Genomic DNA, 21,783 nt, shown 5'->3' with positions numbered 1-21,783 from the left:
TCTTAAATTATTAGAAGGATCGTAAGCCTCTTAAGTTTCTTAAGGTTTCCTAAAGTTTCTTAAAGCTTCTTAAAGCCTCTTAAGCCTTCTTAAGAACTATTAAGCTTCTTAAGAGTTACCATGCGAGCTGGGTAATCTATAACACTATCAAACAACTCTAAGGAAAGGAGAATGTGATACCCCATAGTAGAGAAGATTGAAAATAGAGTTATAAGAATATGAAAGAAGTTGGAGACCGAATAATGAGTCATAGGACACGAATTATTTACGTAAGCTACCAATTTGGAAATCTTACATATTTAAGCTACTAGAGTACATACCAATCTTACGTAGCAATGATTATATAGGTTCATAAAGTAACAAGAGATTACGAACCCATGAGGGGGAAAAGAGAGTGCCACATGGAAGAATGAGAGAGTGCCATGTGGAAACAGTTGGAGGAAGGGTGGTCAACCCCACATGCCATGTGGCATCCTATGATTGGAGGAAAGGGGTGTGTTGTCCCAATGAGGACTTGACACATGTCACCACTTAGGGCTTGACATGTGTCACCACTTAGGGGTTGACACATGTCACCCCCTAAAGTATACTATATATGTTTGATGACGTTTAGGCCATCCTTATCTTTTAGTTCATCTTTATCAAAAGAAAATTCTAGAAAAAAGAAGAGAAGAGAAAACTTGAAGCTAGAGAAAGAGAGCTACGGTTTTGGGGAGAAAAAGGTGAGTTCTCTAATTTTGTTCTTTGAATTAATTATATAGGGTATACCATGAGGGTATGAAGGTGTTAGTAATGTAAATTTATGGTTTCAATCAGCCCAAAAGCATAGCAAACAACCACAGAGTTTTAGTCGCGCTAAAGGAACTTCCGAGGCAAGTTTCAACGAGTTTGATGAGTTTCGGGCAAGGTAAGGGATTCCCTTTCAAATTGGGGATTATTATGTTGTTATGAGGTATATTAAATGTCTTAAATAAGGTTTGAAGTGGAAAAATTGCATAAGTATGCTTGACGTTAGAAATAAGCTAAATTGAAGTGGTTATAGCTAAATCGAAGTCGATTAGTGGGTTATCGTTGTGGTGCTGCGGGTGCAGCTGGTTGGGTTGCGCATTGAAGGGATTTAATGTTTTTTAAAAATGGTGTGGGTTCTTATGGTTTCATCCACACGACCTTCCATTTGGTATGGTTAAAGATTTTGTGAAATAAAGATTAAAAACTCTATTTTCGTATCGTAGTTTTGAGCTAGTTGTTCGGAGTTTTATTGTGTACTGTTGAGGTGGTTTAATTGTATATGTGCTTCTAGTTTTTGTTATTTGTATGGTTGTTGGCACTGTGGCCAAGTTGAAACCTTAGGGATGTTGAAGTTACAGGGGAAATACTGCCCGATTTTCAGTAGCATCGGAACTAGTAACAAACTAGTCGAGGGTAATGGATATGGAAATGAATCCTATTAGTACTTGGTTGTAGAGTGGGATATTGGAAAGTGAAAGTCTATTAATCTTAGTATTACTTTCATGTCAAATAGGCTAAGGAGGTAACAAGGCAAGCCGGATTTCAATTAATCCCGAAAAAGGTATGTGAAGCTTTCTCTTGGCATGTCTTAGCCTTAAGTGATTGATATACGAAATGTGGGGATAATTCCATTCATATAACTACAAGTATGAATCATAAGTCTTATTAACTTCTCGATGGTAAAATTCCTATACTACTTGAGTTATTGCCTCCAAAGGCTTCTATATGATGGAGAGTAGTAAGTATGTGACGTTATCTTTTTTCTCTTGGCATGTCTTTGGCATGAGTAAATAGAGATATCCTTCTTTCCTCTTGGTATGCTTTTGATATAAGTATGATGCTATTATTCTATAATTATTCACCGAGCCATAACAGGTCGGGTATAATATATGCATATGATGACTCCATGAGGGAAAGTAGAGAGTATGTAAAGCTTATTCTTTCTCTTCTTTTGGCATGTCCTAGATGTACATAAAAGATGATACAATAACGGAGGTAACTCCATTCCTAAGTGTTTCTTACTCATCCTCTAATGTTGGAAGTCTTTCAATAATTGAGCTATTTCTTCATAAGTTTTTCTATACATTGGGAAGTAGTTAGTATGTAAAGCTAATCTTCCTTTCTTTTTGACTTGATCTTTATGAAACAAATAGATGAAGTGTATACGAATCCAAGGAAATTCCTCTTTTTAAAGCCACTAGGATAGCCAAAAGTTACATTCCAAAAGTTACATTTTGACCTAATCCATAGTGGCAATCAAAAGCTACTTGACATGACTCTTGTCTTGGTTTTGGACTGATAGCACATTTTGAGTATTCCATGGAGTCTCAATACGATCTAAAATGCATATGGTTACTCACTACTCAACTCCTGTATACGGTAACCCTTCTATCATCGAGTTCTGGGCCGGGTATGTAATCGTGCGCAGTTCACTGCATTATCCACTGAGTCCCTAGCTAAAGGATCGGGTACACTATATGAGGAAATGATAATGCAATGATATGAAAAACTCACCAAGTCCCTCACTAGAGGGCCGGGTACGTATATATATATATATGTATGATAATGTGATCTGATAAGGTGGTAATGTTGCCGGACCCTATGATGGTCCTACAGTTATGATTCACTGAGTCCCTCACTAGAGGGTCGGGTATGTATGCATATATGATATCTGGATCGGACCAAATGTTCTTCGGCATTATTATATGATATTTGGATCGGACCGAACGTTACTTGGCATTACTATATGATACGTGGATCAGACCAAAGGTTCCTTGGCATTATTATACGATGTGCAGATTGGGTCGTACTTTCCTCGGCATGTACTTACTATACACATGGATCTAGCTATATGTTCCACAATGCTAATAATAGATATGTGCATATGATGACAGAATGATGTAGAGGGTACACCAAGTCCCTAAAATAGGTCAGGCACAGTACGTGATGGTAATATGTATGACTTTCTTTTATACGATACGAGTACGGTAAATGGCTAAATGTTATACTTTCCCCCTACATCCCTACACCAAATGTAATTTCCTTGTGATGTTTATGCTTTACATACTCAGTACATATGTCGTACTGACCCCTCCTTTGTTAGGGAGGGGGGGCTGTGTTCATGCCCGCAGGTACAGATACACACTTTGGGGATCAATCAGTGTAGGAGTTCCACTCAGCAGTTCAGAAGCTCTCCATTCTGCCGGAGCCTAGTTTTGGTAATAACCCTCGATATATATATTTATTTGTTCACGGGTATGGCGGGGGACCTGTCCCGCCTTATGTTATTATTCTTACTCTTAGAGGTCTGTGGACATATATGTGGGTTGTGTATGGGTTGTATATGCATGTATGTACAGTGATGCCTATGATAAGCCTCGCTGGCTTATATGTTATCCTACTTGTTGATATGCTATAACTTAAACAGGGAACAAATTCACTTACAGATAACAGGGATATACACGAGTGCCCAGTTCAGGCACCCGTCACGGCCTACGGGTTGGGTCATGAAAAAAGTGGTATCAAAGTAGTCCTTCCTTGGAATGTCAAAAGATCGTGTCTAGTAGAGTCTTGTTTATCGGTGTGCCGCATGCCACATCTATAAATAGGAGGCTATAGGGCATTTAACATGTTACCTTTCTTTCATATCTATGATCATGCTATAGATTCGAGTCATAAAAAACCTTCTTATATTAACCTTGGACTTTAGTAGAAGGACGACATCAACCAGAGGAAGTAATTGACGACATTGGAAGTTATAAAGCACGTAGGTAAGCAAGGGCATGAAAAATATCTGTTGGGTAAGGTATTGACACATGATTGAAACATAAAGTCGAAAACTGAAAGGAAAGTAGACCGAAAAGTGTAACATATGCAAGTTGAGTTGGACACATGAGGTAAGTCCATTATTTTCATACTATTATTGATATTGAATGCCCTATGTGGCTGCGATATGAGATGATATTGAAATCCCTGTGTGGTTGTGATATGATATGAGTATATATATATGTTGGCCCTGTGAGGCATTGTTGGTATTTCCTGCGTGCTGGTTTAGGGGATAGTAAGGAGTATAGAGGAAACTCTGCTGAAATTTTCCCACAACAAAAAAAAGGGAATGAAACATAGATTCTTAATATGTCTTGGAACTTGATGCCGAGTACCCCTATTATGTTGAACTAAAGTTGTAAAGGTACCCTCTAGGTCATCGATAAGGGCCACCCTTTTTACTTCTGGAATTTTATTTCAGAGAAACAAGAGCCTGTCTGAGCACCAAAGTTCAGACTAAGGTATCTTCAGTTGTATTTCGCCTTAGGGAAAGCTCATGTTAAGGGGCAAGATGCCCGATGATGGAGTTTCATTCTTGTTCGAAAGTAGAGAACCCTCAACTATTATTTGAGGAAAAGATAAGTTGTTCACAACTAAAGAATAGATCTAGAGGGAGTCCATATGATTCAAGCACTAAGGAGCACTAGGATGCTCATTGGATTTTAGTTCCCTGCTAGTGGTGATTGGAATATGCTTCAGGATAACACTTTATTAGCCCTTCACCAACTAATTGAAGATGGAATCTATGGGAATAAATTCAAGCAGAAGCACCCCAAATAGATGTCATGAATTGAATATGCAAGTATGAGTTTAAAGGTGTGGTACAACAATATAGGGATAAGGTAAGTCTGCTTGTAAGGTGCACGTGGTATGTGTTGACTAGATTAAAAACCTGTGTTGGGTACACAGTAAGGGCAAGGGGCATAAGGTATAAAGGAATGATACGTGCACACAACGTCGCCCCAAAAATAATGGAACCCTTAAGAGACAAAAACAGTAAACTTTAGGAATAAATGGTGCAACTTACGTTCACCCCAAGAAACAAAGGATATAGGTTGGGATAAAGCTACTACTCCGAGAGAACATTGGACAATCATCGTCAGAATACAAGTGTAGTCTAATTAAAATAGGAATGACTATAAGTGTGAATTAACCTTTGACAAAGATAAGGAGAATGTGGCCTTAGATGAGTTGTAGATGAGATATCACATTATGTATAGGAAGGCTCTCATCACCTCGTGATTTAGTCAAGGCTTGCATGTGGATAATCACGCTATAATTTGTAAACAAAGACGTGCATGTGATATAGTACCAAGTAAATAGGGAGACGTTATTGGATAAATTTGAGATTGTAAATAGAGCCATAGAGTAAGGTATAAGCGGATAAAGGTACATCTGAGATCGTGCTATAGATCCGAGTCATAGGAAAATTCCTTATACTAACCTTGGATCTTAACAGAAGGACGACATCAATCGAAGGAAGTAATTGACGATATGGAAAGTTACGAAGCATGCAGGTAAGTAAAGTAAAGCCACGGAAGATATCCATTTGGTAAAGTATTGAACTAATATTGAAATGTAAAGTTGAAACCTGAAAGGAAGGCAAACAGGAAATGCCACAGATGCAGTTTGAAGTTTGACATACGAGGTAAGTCCAGTATCTTTATATTATTGTTAATATTGAAAGCCCTGTGTGGCTGCGGTGTAAGATGATATTGAAAGCCTTATGCGGTTGTGATGGGATATGAATATATATATGTGTTGGCCCTGTGAGGCGTTGTTGGTATTTTCTGTGTGCAGGTTATGGGATAGTAAGAAGTGTAGAGGAAACTCTGCCGAAATTTTCCCAGAACGGGAAAAAGGAAATGAAATAGATTTTTGAGATGTCTGAGAAGTTGATACCAAGTACCCCTACTGTGTTCAACTAAAGCTGTAAGAGGTACCCTTCAAGTCGTAGATAAGAGGAACCCTTTTGCACTTGAAGAATTTTATTTCGGAGTAACAAAAGCTTATTTAAGTAGGAAATTCGGACTACGGTATCTCTAGCTGTATTTGTACTATAGAAATATAAACAGAGGGACCAGGATGAAGGATAAGATGTCCCGCGAATGAGTTTCAGTCTTTTTGAAAAAAAATACCAAGCCCTCAACTCCTAATTTTAAATTAGATGAGTTGTTCATAACTCGAGGATAAACTCAGAAGGAGACCAGGTAGGTCAAGTATTAATAGAAGTACTGTGATGTTTAATAGATTCTGGTTTCTTCCAACAATGGTTGGAAAATGGTTTACGATAACAGTTTATAGTTCTCCAGCGACTAATTGGGGAAAGAGCTCCGAACAGAAGCACCTTAAAGAGATGTCAGGAACTGAATATGAGTATGAACTACAAAGGGGATATGTAAGTATGAATTGAACAGTGTGATACAATTATAGAGGGATAAAGTAGGACCACTAGTAAGGCGCACCTGGTATACGTTGATTAAGTTAAAAGCCTGCATTGAGAATGCAGTAAAAGTATGGAGATTAAGATACAAAAACAATGACGCGTGTGCACAACATTGCCCCAAAAATAGTGGAACCCTTAAGGGACAAGGATGGCAAACTTAAGGAATAAATGGCGCAACTCCTATTCACCCCAAGAAGCACAGGATATAGGTTGGGATAAAGCTACTACTTCAAGAAAACCTTATCGTCGGAATATTAGCAATGCCTAATTAGAATTGGAACGACTACAGGTGCGAAGTAATTCTTGAAAAAGGAAAAGTAGAAGATGGCCTTGGACGATTTGTTCCCTGGGTCACATTATTCAAGTACCGATTAGTAGACAGGACATCACATTAAATATGGAAAGGCTCTCGTCACTTCGTAATTTAGCCAAGGCTCCATACGCGAATAGTCCGATTATGAAATATGAAGATAGACGGAGACATGATGCAGTACCAAGTAGATTAGAGGAAGAGATTGGGAAAAATTAAGTCTGGACAAAGAAACATAGAGCAAGGTACAAGCAGGTGAAAGTATGAGTACCCTCTAAAAGGGGGAAGTTAATGAAATAAATGGCAAAAGTAGGAGGAGGCAATAGATATGGCAATATATTTGAGATGGACGTCTAAACATCAACAAGATATCTTACTGGACCAAGTTAGAAAGGTTCGGAAATCGCCAATAATTGAATGGAAGCCAGAACGCTACATAAGGCAGCATTAAGAAGTTTGTGACGAGACCCTGAACAATATAACACTAGAAGGAGGCTGCGTATAAAAAACAAAAGAGTGTAACCATGAAAGGATATCAACCAACTTAAGAGAAATTACAAAGGATAACAACAGCATGCTAGACCAAAAGCCAAAGGTTGGTTATAGAGTTAGTCGCAAATGATGTTGCGATAGATAAATAACCAAAGAAAAAGGAATAGAAAGCCTCCTATGGTAAAAAATGAGGAGAACACAAAGTGAATAGAGGATAGTAGGGCTAAAGGTCTACGCCGATATTGGTTGCAACATAATAGAGGAAAGGACAAAGCGAAACATAAAGACTCGCAAGACAACGCTAAGGTAAATCTGGAGCTAAACTGAGTGCCCCACACATTATGGCAAGGATTACAATGAAACGCAACACGAAGACTTCCCAGGGAGGTCACCCATCCCAGTATTACTCTCTCCCCAGCACGCTTAACCTCAAAATTCTGATGGAACTTAATACGTTAGTGCTGGTATGATCACGCGAGATGGAAGAATCTGAACTGGCTACGAAGAAACGATATGAGATTATATACCCAGAGTATTATAAGATACGTTAAGGCAGTTGTAACAAGGACTTAAGCAAAACAAGAAGGATTAGCTAATTGCTAACTGACGATACACTCGAGCCACAGCTCTTCAATATAGTACCAGTTAATGAGAGAAAAACCACAGAATGGTTATATGGGCCAGTGGACGAGGGAATTTCGACACCACTTAGTAGCCAACTCTGAGAGCGAAAAAACAAAACCCAAAAGTTAAGGGTACCAGCTGATGTAATTTACGGATGACAGGAGGTAATATCCAAGGTCGAAAATTCCACAATATGATCGGGGCTATAAGACTCACTTCGCACTCCATTGACAGATGGCTCTAAAGGGAATGTTACCTGTGGATTAACGATATTAGCCCCTGCTCCTTCGATCAAAGGCTACATACTCAGCCGAGAAGGTGTAAAATTGTAGGATAAAGGAGTGGTAGGACCTTATGGAGTCCCCACAACTATTATCCCAGGTGAATGAGCCTAAGTTGCAATTAACTATCGAGAGATACAAAGATGGGTTAAGCCAAATTACCGAGATGGAATTAGTGTTACGGGTGGAGTAAGACATGGCCACGAGTGGACCAAAGATCTACCCCGACATCGAGTGTAGGATAAGGGAGAAAAAGGTAAGGTATAACATGAGGACTAGCGAGGTAACACTAGGATACTTCTTGTACCCTCTCATATTCTTGTAAAGGTAAAGAATGACACAAGATAATGTGTCTAGAGGATTACAAGCGGGGGTAAAGGAAATTGTGAAAGGGTCTAAGTAAAACTGGCAGAACTAACTGGTTACTACTAGATGACGAGCTTATATGCAAAAATTCCTTCGGAATTATACTAGATCATGTTAGAAAAAGCACAGAACGACTACGAGAGCCATTATATGAGGGGAATGCACCATTATTCGGTAGCCAACCCTAAGGATTGGAAAAAAAGGGGAAGAAGGACCCAAAAGATTGAATGCCAGTTAAAGTTCTGAAAAGAGTCGAGAAGGACTATACGAGGCTAACGATTCCCAAGATATTAACATCATTACGCACCTATTTTATACTCTGTAAGGGTAGGGTGCTACATGGGTTATTGTGAGTAGGCTAATGAATCAGCCCATTTGCTTCCAATCAAGAGCACCTATGCTACTGAAATTAGGGGGAGTTATAGAAGATGGAGAATGGTAAGGTTCCGTGAGGTTTCCCTAGTTAATATCTAAGATAGAGGGACTTTAATTATGATTAACGTCTAGAGATCCGTCCAAGAAGAGATTGGGAGCACAGAGAGGTCTTCGTACCGCATTTTCCTTCGAGCTGCTGAATGGACTGAGCATACTATCAGACGCTAGAAGATATGTCATGAGCTGGTGTTGTTAACTTCAAAGATAGCTGGGATGATTATCTATCACTTATCAAGTTGCCTATAATAATAACTACTACTTCCGTATCCCAATGGCCCCGTACAAGATTGGTAGAGCAAGACATGTAAGTCCCCTATTGGATGGGTAGATATTAGAAAGACTAAGCTAAAAAGTCCGACATGATTAAGCAAGCTATTGACTAAAAGTCCAGAGTCAGTAGGAATGATATACAGATGATCGACATCGATATACAGAGTTCAAACTTATGATTGGATGTTCATAGCAGGGTCACCTAGAAAAAGGAACTTGACCCAGAATATGTTAGACTGTATCAAGTTACTCATAAAGTGGGCAATGTGGCTAGTAAGTTGAGCTTACCACCTCATTTGGAAACTATACGCCCAGTCCCTTAGATAGGAATGCTTCGCAAAGATAGTGACGAGCCACCCAGGGTATATTCCATAGATAAGGTCCACGAGATAAAATCCTGTGAGGTAAAACCTATCGCCATCTTAGATCGGCAAACTAGAAGATTGTAGACTAAAGACGTGTCTTCCAGCAAGATACGAAAGAAAAACCAAAACCAGAAAGAGGATGATCGGAGAACTAAAGAGAACATGAAATACAAGTATTCGCACCTGTAACCGATATTTACAGGTAACCCCGACTCCTAAAACATGTATATGAAGTACTTGTAGGGAAGTATATGTTAAGAAGATCGTAAAGAATCTCCCTCTGATTTGTATAAGGTACTAAGAGGAGTTTTGTCTAACATTCGGGGATGAATGTTCTAAAAGGGGGAAGGATGTTACACCCTACCCTTTTTAAACTCAGAATGTCTCATAAGTTCCTTGGACATTATCATGTGATTCGGATACGCTACGACACTATCAAATGAGTCCAAGGAGGGGAGGAGGTGATACCCCATAGTAGAGAAGGTTGGAGATGAAGTCATAAGAATCCGAAAGGATTGGAGGCCAAGTAATTAGTCGTAGGACTCAATTTACCTACGTAAGCAACTAACTTGGAAGTCTTATATACTTAAGCTATTGGAGTACGTACCAAGCTTGCGTAGCATGGATTACATAGGCTCTTAAAATAAGACGAGATTACGAACCCACGAGGGAGAAGAGAAAAGTGACAAATGGCAGCCAATGGAGAAGTGCCATATGGCATCACCTCAAGCAAGAAGGTGGCCCACCTTCTTGGGGTCAAGTAGGTGACCCACCTGCTTGGGGGAGGTGGGTCCCACTGCCATGTGGCAGCCCCTAATTGGTTGTATAGATATGATGGCCCAATCACGACTGGAGGGGGCTGACACGTGTCACCCCTATAGACACCCTATATATATGTGTATTGTGACTAATTATCTCATTCTTAGCCAAAAATTCAGCCAAGAACAAGAAAATAAAAACGTAGAGAGGAAGAGAACGAAGGCAGCCATGGTTTCTAAGAAATTAAGGTAAGTTCTTTACTTTTCTTCCATGAATTAACTATCTACGGTGTTCCATAATCACGTGGAGGTGTATATATGTATTTTATGATGTCTACAGAATTAATTCTATAGCTTGGAACTTGAGAGGAAGTTGAAAGAACAAAGAGGGAAAACGTTAAAAACTAGTTAACAAACCCATTTTTGGAGGGGACAGTTGTTAGTAATATTGGTATAACTTCTTGTGTATAGCTTCATTTTGGGTGATTCAATAAGTTTTGGAAATTTATTTCATAGTTCTATAACTTTCATTTAGACTTTCAAATACAGTTTTGCTTTTAGCTTCTCGAAAAGGGTTATGAAGTGTAGAGGAGGTACTGCCCAGATTTTGGTTTTGGAAATCTTACATGGATTGCTGTTGGTGTTTTGGGCATTTATTTTTGTACCAAATTAATGTAGGGGTGATTTAAAATTGTATTCAACCCTAAGACACATTTATATAACTTTCATGAAGGACGTAAATCTTGTTTCCCTCTATTACCCCCTCGAAATGAAGCGACAACGTAAAACAGTAAGTTGTTCAGAATTTACATTTTGATAGTTTTGAATGAGTTGTTGCTGCAGGGGTGTAATGTATTGTTGCAGGGCCTAAATGCATTCTAAAAGAGATTTGGATGCTTCTGGTTGCAGCCACATGACCCCTCGTTGTGTATAATGAAAGGCGTTACAAAATAAAGGCTAGATGCCCTATTGTGATATCGTATTTTCGAATAAGTTGTTTGGAGTTTATATTGTATATTGTTGGTGTGGATTACTTAAACATATGCTGCAAGTTGTTGTTGTTGGTTGGCTGTAGGTCTTAGGGACTTAATTGGAAATTTGGATAGGTCACATTATAGGGGAGGTGCTGCCCAATTTTCGTTAATGCCTTAACAAACTAAAGAACTAGTCGAGGAAACGACTAAGGAAATAGATTCCATTAATACTAAGGTGTAACCTAAGATGCTGGAAAGATAAGAGTAGTTGATATTTGTATTAATTTCATATTGAATAGGTTCAGAGGACGACAAGACGACCAGGATAAAGAGTAACTCCCAAGAGGTATGTGAAGCTTCTCTTGGTATATTTTTGGTATAGGTATATAAAGCCTATCTTTTCTGTTTTGGCATGTCTTAGATATAAGCAGGATATGATATGAGCTTTGGGGGTAATTCCATTCCCAAGTTATGAATATGACTTCAGGACCCTTACTCACTTTTAAATGTTAAACTTTAAAGTAGTAAGCTGCTATCTTCGAGTCTTCTATATAATTGTATAACAATTGAGTCGACTAAACTCTTGTTTGTAAAAAAAGAAAAGCTCTGAGATAATCAATGCTCGAACTGCTATAAGATATTTCACATTGGCATACGTCTAAGATTTCTAAAAACTCCTTTTTACATAGTCCTTAGTGACAGTTAGAGAGTATACGTCAGATACCTTCTGCCCTGATCCCAGGTGATTATTCACTTGATTACTTCATTGAGTCTTAGATAATGATTTAAACTGTGTTTTGTTTCTCACTACTCTACTCATGTATATTGTAACACTTCTTTCACCGAGTCTCGGACTGGGTCTATTATCGTGCACAACTCACTGCATTGTCCACCGAGCCCTTCACTAGAGGGTTGGGTATGTATGTATATATATATGATGATGATGTTTTGTAATAAGGTGATGATGGCGTGGGGCCTGATACTGATACTACAGATATGATTCACCGGATCCCTAAAAGGGCCAGCTTTATTGTATAATTTGAGCATGCATGCTTTTAGGACTCTCATAGTACAAGTACAAGTTTCCAATTTTGATAGTTTATCCCCTATTTCTCTACTTCAGATATGCTTTTAGTTGTATTATGTTATGTTTTACATACTCAGTACATATGTCGTACTGACCCTCTTTCTTCGGGGGGCTACGTTCATGCCCGCAGGTACAGATACAGATTTTGGGAGTCCGTCAGCTTAGGATTCTATACAGCTCAGCTAGAAGAGGCTCCATTATATCGGGGCCTAGTTTTTGATACTGTCCACTGATATATAAAATTGTTTTGTCTATTTAGGGGTACGGCGGGGGCCCTATCCCACCATATATTGTCGTTAATATTTTTAGAGGTCTGCAGACATATATATGTGGGGTGTGTATGTTAGTGTGATTCAGCTGGGTCTACATGATATATGATATATGTTATTATGTTATGGCAGCCTTGTCGGCTTGCGTGCCCTGTCATGTTGTAATATAAATGAAAAGGGCTACAGGTTTATGAAAGTATTATCGCCCAGTGGGGCTCTATTATATAATAATGTTTTATTTGTAGTTCAATTTGACCACAGCTAATAGCTAGGTATACGAGGGGTCCAGGTCGGACCCCAGTCGCGGCCTATGGGGTTGGGTCGTGACAATTGCCATTGGGCCTTCCAAGGAATCAACCTTACTAGCATACTGGAGTTCCTCTGAAGGATCTGTCTCAATCGAATAACTGGGGTCCTTTGAAGGGTCAGTCTCAATAGAATAGCTCGGACTCCTCTTGCTTGGTCCCGGAGCCTGAGATCCTGGTCCCAATGGCACCCTGGGGGACTTTCCCACCCCCCTACACTATCTAGAGCTGGTTTTTTCATCTTTTACCCCAATCTGTACCTATCTACAAGAAAATAGGTCAGAAAGAATCTCCTCTGCAGAGACATCACCGTACACATAACAGTTTATTAAGGGGGGATTGTCCTATGACACAACTCTATCGCATGATCTTAGACATGAAAGAAAAGGTAACATCCTATATGTACTATAGCTTATTGTGTATAGATGTGGCGCGCAACACATCGATAACCAAGACTTTACTAGACATGGTCTACAGATAACCCAAGGACGAACCTCTCTAATACCACTTCTGTCACGACCCAACCCCATAGGCCACAACTGGGTCCGACTTGGACCCCCCCTCCCCGTATACATATCTATCAGTTATGGTAACATCGAATTATACATATGCCATGCATATGAATCAAGTGTAGTCAAACCAGACTACAATAACATGATACGTACATGAGAACCCCCATGGGTTATAACATTTCATATGTCTGTAGACTCTTTCATTTGTATCATAACATGAAAGGGCATGCAAACCAACAAGGCTGTTATAATATAACAACCCGTACAATATATCGTATAAACCCAGCTGAACCAAACTGGGATATACAACCCACATATACATGTCTGCAAACCTCTAAAAATATTAATGATAACATATGGCAGGACAGGGCCCCCGCCGTACCCCTGAATAGACTAAACAATTTTATACATCAATGGTCAATATCAAAAACTAGGCTCTGATACAATGGAGCCTCCTCCAGCTAAGATGATCGGAATCCTAAGATGATGAACTCCCAAAACCTATACCTGTACCTGCGGGCATGAAATGCAACCCTCTTGCCCAGAAGAAAGGGGGTCAGTACGACATATGTACTAAGTATGTAAAACGTAACATAATACAACTGGAGGTATATCCAAAATAGAGAAGCAGGGGAACAAGTTATCAAGTCAGAAACTTGTACCTGTACTTTGTGAATTACAAAAGCATTCATGTTCGAATCATATCATATAGCCGGCCCTTTCGGGGGTCCGTGAATCACCTCTGTAAAACCATCATGGCACCAGTGTCATCACCACCTTATTACAACACATCATCATACATATACATACATACCCGGACCTCTAATGAGGGGCTTGGTGGACAATGTAGTGAATTGTGCACGATAATATACCCGGCCCAGGACTCGGTGAAAGAAGAGTTACAGTATACACGAGTAGAGCAGTGAGTAACTATATGCAATTTAAATCATTATCAGAGACTCGACAAAATAAGAAAGTTAAGCTTTTGTTTGAGGACCCGAGTAATGGTGAGTCATCTTGGGGCTAGGTGAACAACTATGGAATCATAATCTCATTTTCATAACAAGTACATATCAAGATAAAGGAAAGATAGTTTCCTATACACTACTCTTTAGCACGTAGAAGCCTTAACAGGCAATGCTTAATTCTTGTAGGGGTGTCAACACCTAACTGTAGTTAGGGATTATGAGGCATACCTGGAGTTCTGGGAATGGAATTATCCCCACATTCCACATACAATTCACTTAAGTGTAAGACTTGCTAAAAGGAAAGAAAGATAGTTGTACGTACTTATACCAAAACATGCCAAGAGAAAGCTTTACATACCTCATACGAGTCACTCTTTGTCATGTTCGCCTCGTCGTCCTTTGAACCTATTCAACATGGAAGTAATACGAATATCAACAACTCTTGACTTTCCAGCACCTTCAGTTGCACCTTAGTATTCATGGAATCTATTTCCTTGTTCGTTTTCTCTACTAGTTCTTTAATTAGTTAAGGTGTTAACGAAAATTGGGCAGCACCTCCCTTATAACGTGTCCTATCCGAATTTCTAATTAGATCATTAAATACTACAGATAACTAAAATCAACAACCTGCAGCATATGTTTAAGCAGTTGACCTCAATAATATACAATATAAACTCCAAACGACTCGCTCGGAATTATGATATCAAAATAGGGTGTCTAGCCTTTACTTTGTCACAACTTTAATTATACAAAACGAGGGGTTGTGTGGATGCAACCAGAAGCACCCACAACCATTTTAGAACACATTTAGGCCCTGCAACAAACCACCACACACCTGCAGCAGTATACCACAAGCACAATATTTTACTTCGACGACAATTCAACTATAGCGACTCCAATTTAGTTTCTTTCGAACATCAAGTGTTTCTATGCCATTTTCACATTTACAGCCACCTATAGGGCGTTTAACACACTCCAAAACAACACCATAAAGTCCAAATTAATAGGAGAAATCTTACCTTACCCAAAATTGGCCAAAACTGCCAAATTGCAACTCAGAACTTCTCTAACCGTGCTGAAATTGAGCGGGCTATTTGTGTCACTTCTACGCTGCCCCAAATTGTGATTTTATTTTATCAAAAGACCATTATATAACTGTGGTACACCTCAAATAATTAATTCACAGAATGAAACTCAGAGGCGTACCTCAAAGGGGCCAAACTCGAAGCCCTCCTCTTTGCCCCTCTAGCGTTTTCCTCTTGTTCTTTCACCCCCTTCTAGGTGTAAAGTTGAAAAATTTAAGAACTTACCTTTAATTCTTAAAAAAACATGGCTGCCTTGTTCTTTATTCCTCACATTTTTCCTCTTCTTTTATTTGCTGGATTTTCAGCTCCAAATAGAATAAGAATGACTTAATAGTCATCCAAATACGCATATATACAACTCTTTAGAAGGTGCCATGTGGCAGCCCCCTATGGTGACACGTGGAAGCCTCCTAGGGTGCCACCTCAACCCCTGTGGCCAATCACATACTGCCATATGGCAGCGGGGTCCACCCCAAGTAGGTGAGTCACCTGCTTGCTTGTCACCTTCTTGCTTCACTTTTGTGAGTTCGGAAACTAGTTTTGCTCCCTTTCGTAGGATCGTCATGTCGTCTCATTTTAAGAGATTATGTAATCCGTGCTTCGCAAGCTTGGTATATCCTCAAGTAGCTTAAGTGTATAAGACTTCTAAATTAGTAGCTTATGTAGGTAAATCAAGTCTTACGATTCCCTTCTTGGCCTCCAATTCCTTCCGGATTCTTATGACTCTATTTTTAACCTTCTCTACTATGGGGTATCATACTCTCCCCTCCTTAGAGTCATTTGACAGTGTCTGGATAGTGGGGATCTCCTAGCCACTTTCAAGAAGACCAGGGGCACGTTTCAAGATTCAAAAGTGCGGGGTGTAACAACATGGCAGAAGTTGGAGCAAGGGTTATGGACCCCCATATTCCATGTGGCAGCCCGTGATTGGAGGAAGGGATGTATCACCACTTAGGGCCTGACGTGTGTCACCACTTAGGGGATGACATATGTCCCTTCCTAAAGTGGTTTATATATATATATATATATATAAAAAACAACGGAAAAGGGCCAAAATTACCCTTGAACTTCGAAAAATAGTTCATCCATGCCCTTCGTTATACTTTAGGGCCAATTATACCCTTACCGTTATAATTTGGGCCAAATATGCCCTTGAGTATAATAGAGTGCCACGTGTCGGTTTCTTAGTGGCCAACTTATTTCCCCTCTTATTTTTTCATTCGGATCAAATAATATTAGATTTGACCCAATCAATTTAGTATCCGACCCATCAATAATATATCATACCCAAATAAACCTAAACCTAACCCATCAACAACGCTACTCTCTCTCTGTTCTCTCTCTAAAAAAATGCATACCACCTCTCTCTATCGTCTTCAACCTCCATTGATGAAGACTCTTCAAGTCAACTTATGTATCAAGTCAACTTATGTATCAGCTACAACTTATGTATCAAGCCAACTTATGTAACAACTACAACTTATGTATCAAGTCAACTTATGTATCAACTATAACTTATGTATCAAGTCAACTTATATATCAGCTACAACTTATATATCAACTTATTGCTTCTGATACATCTATAACTTATGTATTAGCTATGTATCAGCTACAACTTATGTATTAAGTCAACTTATGTATCAGCTACAACTTATGTATCAGTTATTCTCATGTATCAAACTCGAATATAAGATGAAAGTTTATGTATCATATTCTCATGTATCAAACTTTACTACTTCTGATAGATCTCAATTTACTACACTCCATACACATTTCAACTACATAACTGTAGTTTTTGCACATTACAACTGCATATTTCAACTGAACAACACAACTATACATTCATCAATATTTCAGTAAAACTAAACATAATTGAATTCGACAAAATAACTGGACATTTTAAAAACTAATACACCACAAGTCTTAAACAGTAAATACATCACCATAATTCACAAAAAACAATAACATTTCATAAAGCTAAATCAATTGTTAGGTCCCCTTCTTGGATTCAATTTTCCAATCCTCTCTTGAGCTTTAGCCTCCAACTTGCTGGTAGTAATTGCATCATTCCCTTGCCAAGTTAATCTTGTTAATGAGACTGGAAGATTGGTTGCCTCACTAACACCATTGTCGTCACCTCTAAAGCTTATTGCCCTTCTACCTGTTGGTTCTTGCGCTTTCTGCCTCATTTGAAGTCTTGTGGAAAATTCAGAAATCACTATGGGCCTTAGAAAAGGGTCTTCATCATCTTCCTCAACTGAGGTTGAAGAGTCTTCATCAATGGAGGTTGAAGACGATAGAGAGAGGTGGTATGCATTTTTTTAGAGAGAGAACAGAGAGAGAGTAGCGTTGTTGATGGGTTAGGTTTAGGTTTATTTGGGTATGATATATTATTGATGGGTCGGATACTAAATTGATTGGGTCGAATCTAATATTATTTGATCCGGATGAAAAAATAAGAGGGGAAATAAGTTGGCCACTAAGAAACCTACACGTGGCACTCTATTATACTCAAGGGCATATTTGGCCCAAATTATAACGGTAAGGGTATAATTGGCCCTAAAGTATAACGAAGGGCATGAATGAACTATTTTTTGAAGTTCAGGGGTAATTTTGGCCCTTTTCCGAAAAAACAATTATGACTTTAAGTTCATATTTATCCTATAAGTCATCTAATCTCTAAGAAAGTTCTAGACAAAAAAAAGAGAAGAGAAACTTAAGCTAGAGAGAAGAAAGAGCTACGGTTTTGGGAGGAGGAAAAGGTAAGCTCTACGATTCTATTTCATGAATTAATTATATGGGATATACTAAGAAGGTATGAATGTGTTGTTAATATAAATTTATGGTTTGTAAAAGATCCAAAACGTTAACAAACAAGTAGTGTGTTAATTGGTTAAGAAGTTAACGGAAATTGAGCAGCACCTCCCCTATAAGTTGCCCTATCTGAACTTCCAATTAGATAGTAAATTACTAAATCAAACCAAAAACAACAATCAGAAGCTTACATACAAGTAAACTACTTCAACATTATGCAACACAAACTCCAAACAACTGGCTTAAAATTACGATACCAAAATAGAGTTTTTAATCGTTAATTCGTAAAATCTTTAACCATGCAGAATAGAGGGTTAGGTGGATAAAACCATAAGCACCCACACCTATTTTGACCCACATTCCATCCCTGCAACACACCATAAAACTATCTCCAAAGACAACGCCACAATCACAACAACACTATACAACCTTAACAACTTCAATCGACTAGAATGACTTCAATTTAGTTTGTTTCTAATGCCAAGCATACTTATACATTTTTTATACTTTCAACTTAATTTAAAACATGTAATACCTTAACAACTTCAATCGGCTTGAATGACTTCAATTTAGTTTTTTTCTAACGCCAAGCATACTTATACATTTTTTATACTTTCAACTTAATTTAAAACATGTAATACACCCCATATCAACATGATTAATTCCACCTTGAAAGGGAAGACCTTACCTTATCCAAAACTTGTCAAAACTAGCCTTAGAAGTTTTTTTGCGCGCTGAAGATTAGTGGACTGTTTGGGGATGTTTGTTATCCCTTCGTACTACTCCAAACCATAAATTTATATTAATAACACCTTCATTTCATTGTGATATACTCTAGATAATTAATTTACGGAATAAAATTCGGGGGCTTACCTCAAAAGAGCCAAACCTGTAGCCTCCCTCTAGCCTTCTATGTTTTTTTCTCCTTCTTTCTCTTTCTTTCTTTTGCTTTTCTAAGAAAGAATAACGACTTATTCAGCACCATACACATGTATATATATATATATATATATGAAGGGACACGTGGTAGTTCCCTAGGGGTGACATGTGGCAGACCCCTAGGGCACCACCTCACGCCATGTAGCCAATCATACACTGCCATGTGGTAGCATAGGGTCCACCTCAAGTTGGTGTGTCACCTACTTGGTCCAAGTAGGTGCATCACCTACTTAGTCCAAGTAGGTGCATCACCTTCTTTCTTCTAAGTAGGTTCTACGCCTCCTTCCACCTCTTCTGTGGGTTCATAATCTCATCTCATTTTAAAAACCTATGTAATCCTTGCTACACAAGCTCAACATGTACACCAGTAGCTTAAGTATGTAAGACGTCGAAGTTGGTAGCTTACACAAGTAAGTCGAGTTCCACTACTTGTTATTTTTGTCCCTAAACTCATTTCAAATCCTTATAGACCTATTTCCAACCTTCACTCTTATAGGGCATCACGTCCTCCCTTTTTCAAAGTTATTTGATAATATTATAGATAATCTGGGTCACAGGACAACTTTCAAAATCTTAAGAAGACGTTCTAAAGCACAAAGGTATGGGGTATATCATCCTTTCCCCCTTTATAACATTCGTCCTCAAATGTCAACTAGTCTCATAAGGTCTTACAAGTGCTTCAGGATTCCTCTATACTAGTTGCCGTTCATAGGCCTCGTATTAACCCATATAATCAATTTAAGAGAGTAGATTACCTGTAGGCATAAGGAATAGGCATGGATGTCATTTCTTCTTCGGCTTCCCAGGCCATCTCTTCTGTATTCTCATTACGTCATCATAATTTGATGGAAGCCAAGTCCTTAGTTCGCAACCTTCTAATCTGTCGATCCAATGATGGCGATAGATTGCTCCTCGTAGAATAACTTCCTTGTTATGTGGACCTTATTCACTAGGAACATTCTAGGAGGGTCGCTTATACATTTGCAGAGTATTAATCCATGGAAACTAAATGTATCATTTCAAATCGGATGGTAGGTTCAACTCATAGGAAACTTTGCCTATTCTATGACTAATCTGATAAGGGCCAAGTTTTTCTTTCCTGTCGAGTCTCATTACATCTTTCACTGGTGATGCTTTCACGAGTAACCAATCCTCAACTTCGACCTCAAGAGGTCGACGTCTATCATCTGAGTATTACTTCTGTCGATTCTATACTGTTAATAGGTTCTCCTAAATGAGCTTTACTTTATCAATAGCTTGTTGGCTCATGTCTGGGCCTATTAGTGCCCCTTCATCAACCTTAAACCAACCAACGGGTGCTTTGTCCTATGAAGCTTTGTATGATGCCATTTAGATACTATTATACGTAGCTTTAATAGGTAACAAGTGATCACTCCAGCTACTTCTAAAGTTAATACTGCAGGCCCGCAACCTATTTTCTCGCATTTATATAGTTTGCTCGGCTTGTCTATTAGTCTGGGGGTGTAATGCTTTATTATGTTCTCAATTCCTTTTAAAAGGTTTTAACTGTCCTTCTACTCTGCAACTTCTAAACCCAATCCCTAGGATTGTCTATCATACAATTTCTTTTATTCCAATTTTTAATGCTCTAGGCGTGTCCTACTGTACTTTTTGCTTAGGTCTTCTTTTTAGTTCTCTTACCACACCTCGTATTATAATCTTTAAACGAATGTATGTGGGTGCTTACCGTAGCCCGGAAGATGACTTAGCATCGCTATACTAGTCTTTAGGTAAACCCACTTCGTTTTTTACTTCCTTCAGCTGATGTCAGGGATTTACTATAGCTTTTGTCCTTAGTACTGATTATACTTAAAGGGTTTTTCCTCAAACCATCTTACTCTTTTCTTTAATGTATTCAAACTATGGCAGTCACCTTACTATTACTGACTTCTTATTATCTTTATCAAGTAATCACTTGATCTCACCCTTAGCATACCAATATTCGTAGGTTGTATAACTATTCTTGTACAATTCACACAACATGCGTTCAATTCCAATTATAGTCTGTCCTCCTCTTGCCTTACTCTGCTTTATGTAGTTCAGTGTACTAACCTGCACTTACAATCTCTTTGGCTGCTTATATATCACAATAACAGTAGGTAGTAACTCTGTTACCAATATCTTACCTTTAGTTAACTATAGTCTGGCTACCCCTTACAATATCTTCAAGTTCTCATTGTAATTTCTCATTGTATTCCTCTCTTTTTTATGCACCCATTCTATGATTTCATACCATTCGAGGTCTTTACCAATAGTTCCCAGCACTGTCTCAAATATCATGGCTTTTATCTATCCATTACCAACTTTTGAGATCTTGCCGACTCATTCCAGTATGGGATCTCACTTGGAATTTAAGTATTCATATTAACATGTTGTAATGTTAGTTAATTTCATCTTACGTTGGTATTTCTCTTATCCACTTCCCCCCTTTAGGGTATATTTATGTCATTGTCCGCTTACTTATAGCTTTCCAACACATATGAGTCTATTCTAACGTATTTGGTACACCTATGCTTTTGGTTACCAATGTAAGACACCTTAACACAATCATAAGGTGTTGATCTAGTCTACTTATTGGTACTTGAGTCACGTAGAAATTTATTCAAAGCCACCCTCTATTTATCCCAA

At 38.6% G+C, this 21,783-nt stretch overlaps 1 pseudogene; it reads right to left on the bottom strand.

Moving 5' to 3' along the window:
* Nucleotides 1-7,440: 7,440 nt before the first annotated feature.
* On the bottom strand, nt 7,441-7,560 carry LOC129883892 (5S ribosomal RNA; annotated as a pseudogene).
* Between the last annotated feature and the right edge of the window lie 14,223 nt (nt 7,561-21,783).

This window comes from Solanum dulcamara, chromosome 3 (assembly GCF_947179165.1).
Source record: "Solanum dulcamara chromosome 3, daSolDulc1.2, whole genome shotgun sequence".
Taxonomy (NCBI): domain Eukaryota; kingdom Viridiplantae; phylum Streptophyta; class Magnoliopsida; order Solanales; family Solanaceae; genus Solanum; species Solanum dulcamara.
The sequence above is the reverse complement of the archived record's forward strand: the minus strand, read 5'-3'. Positions and strand labels throughout refer to the sequence as shown.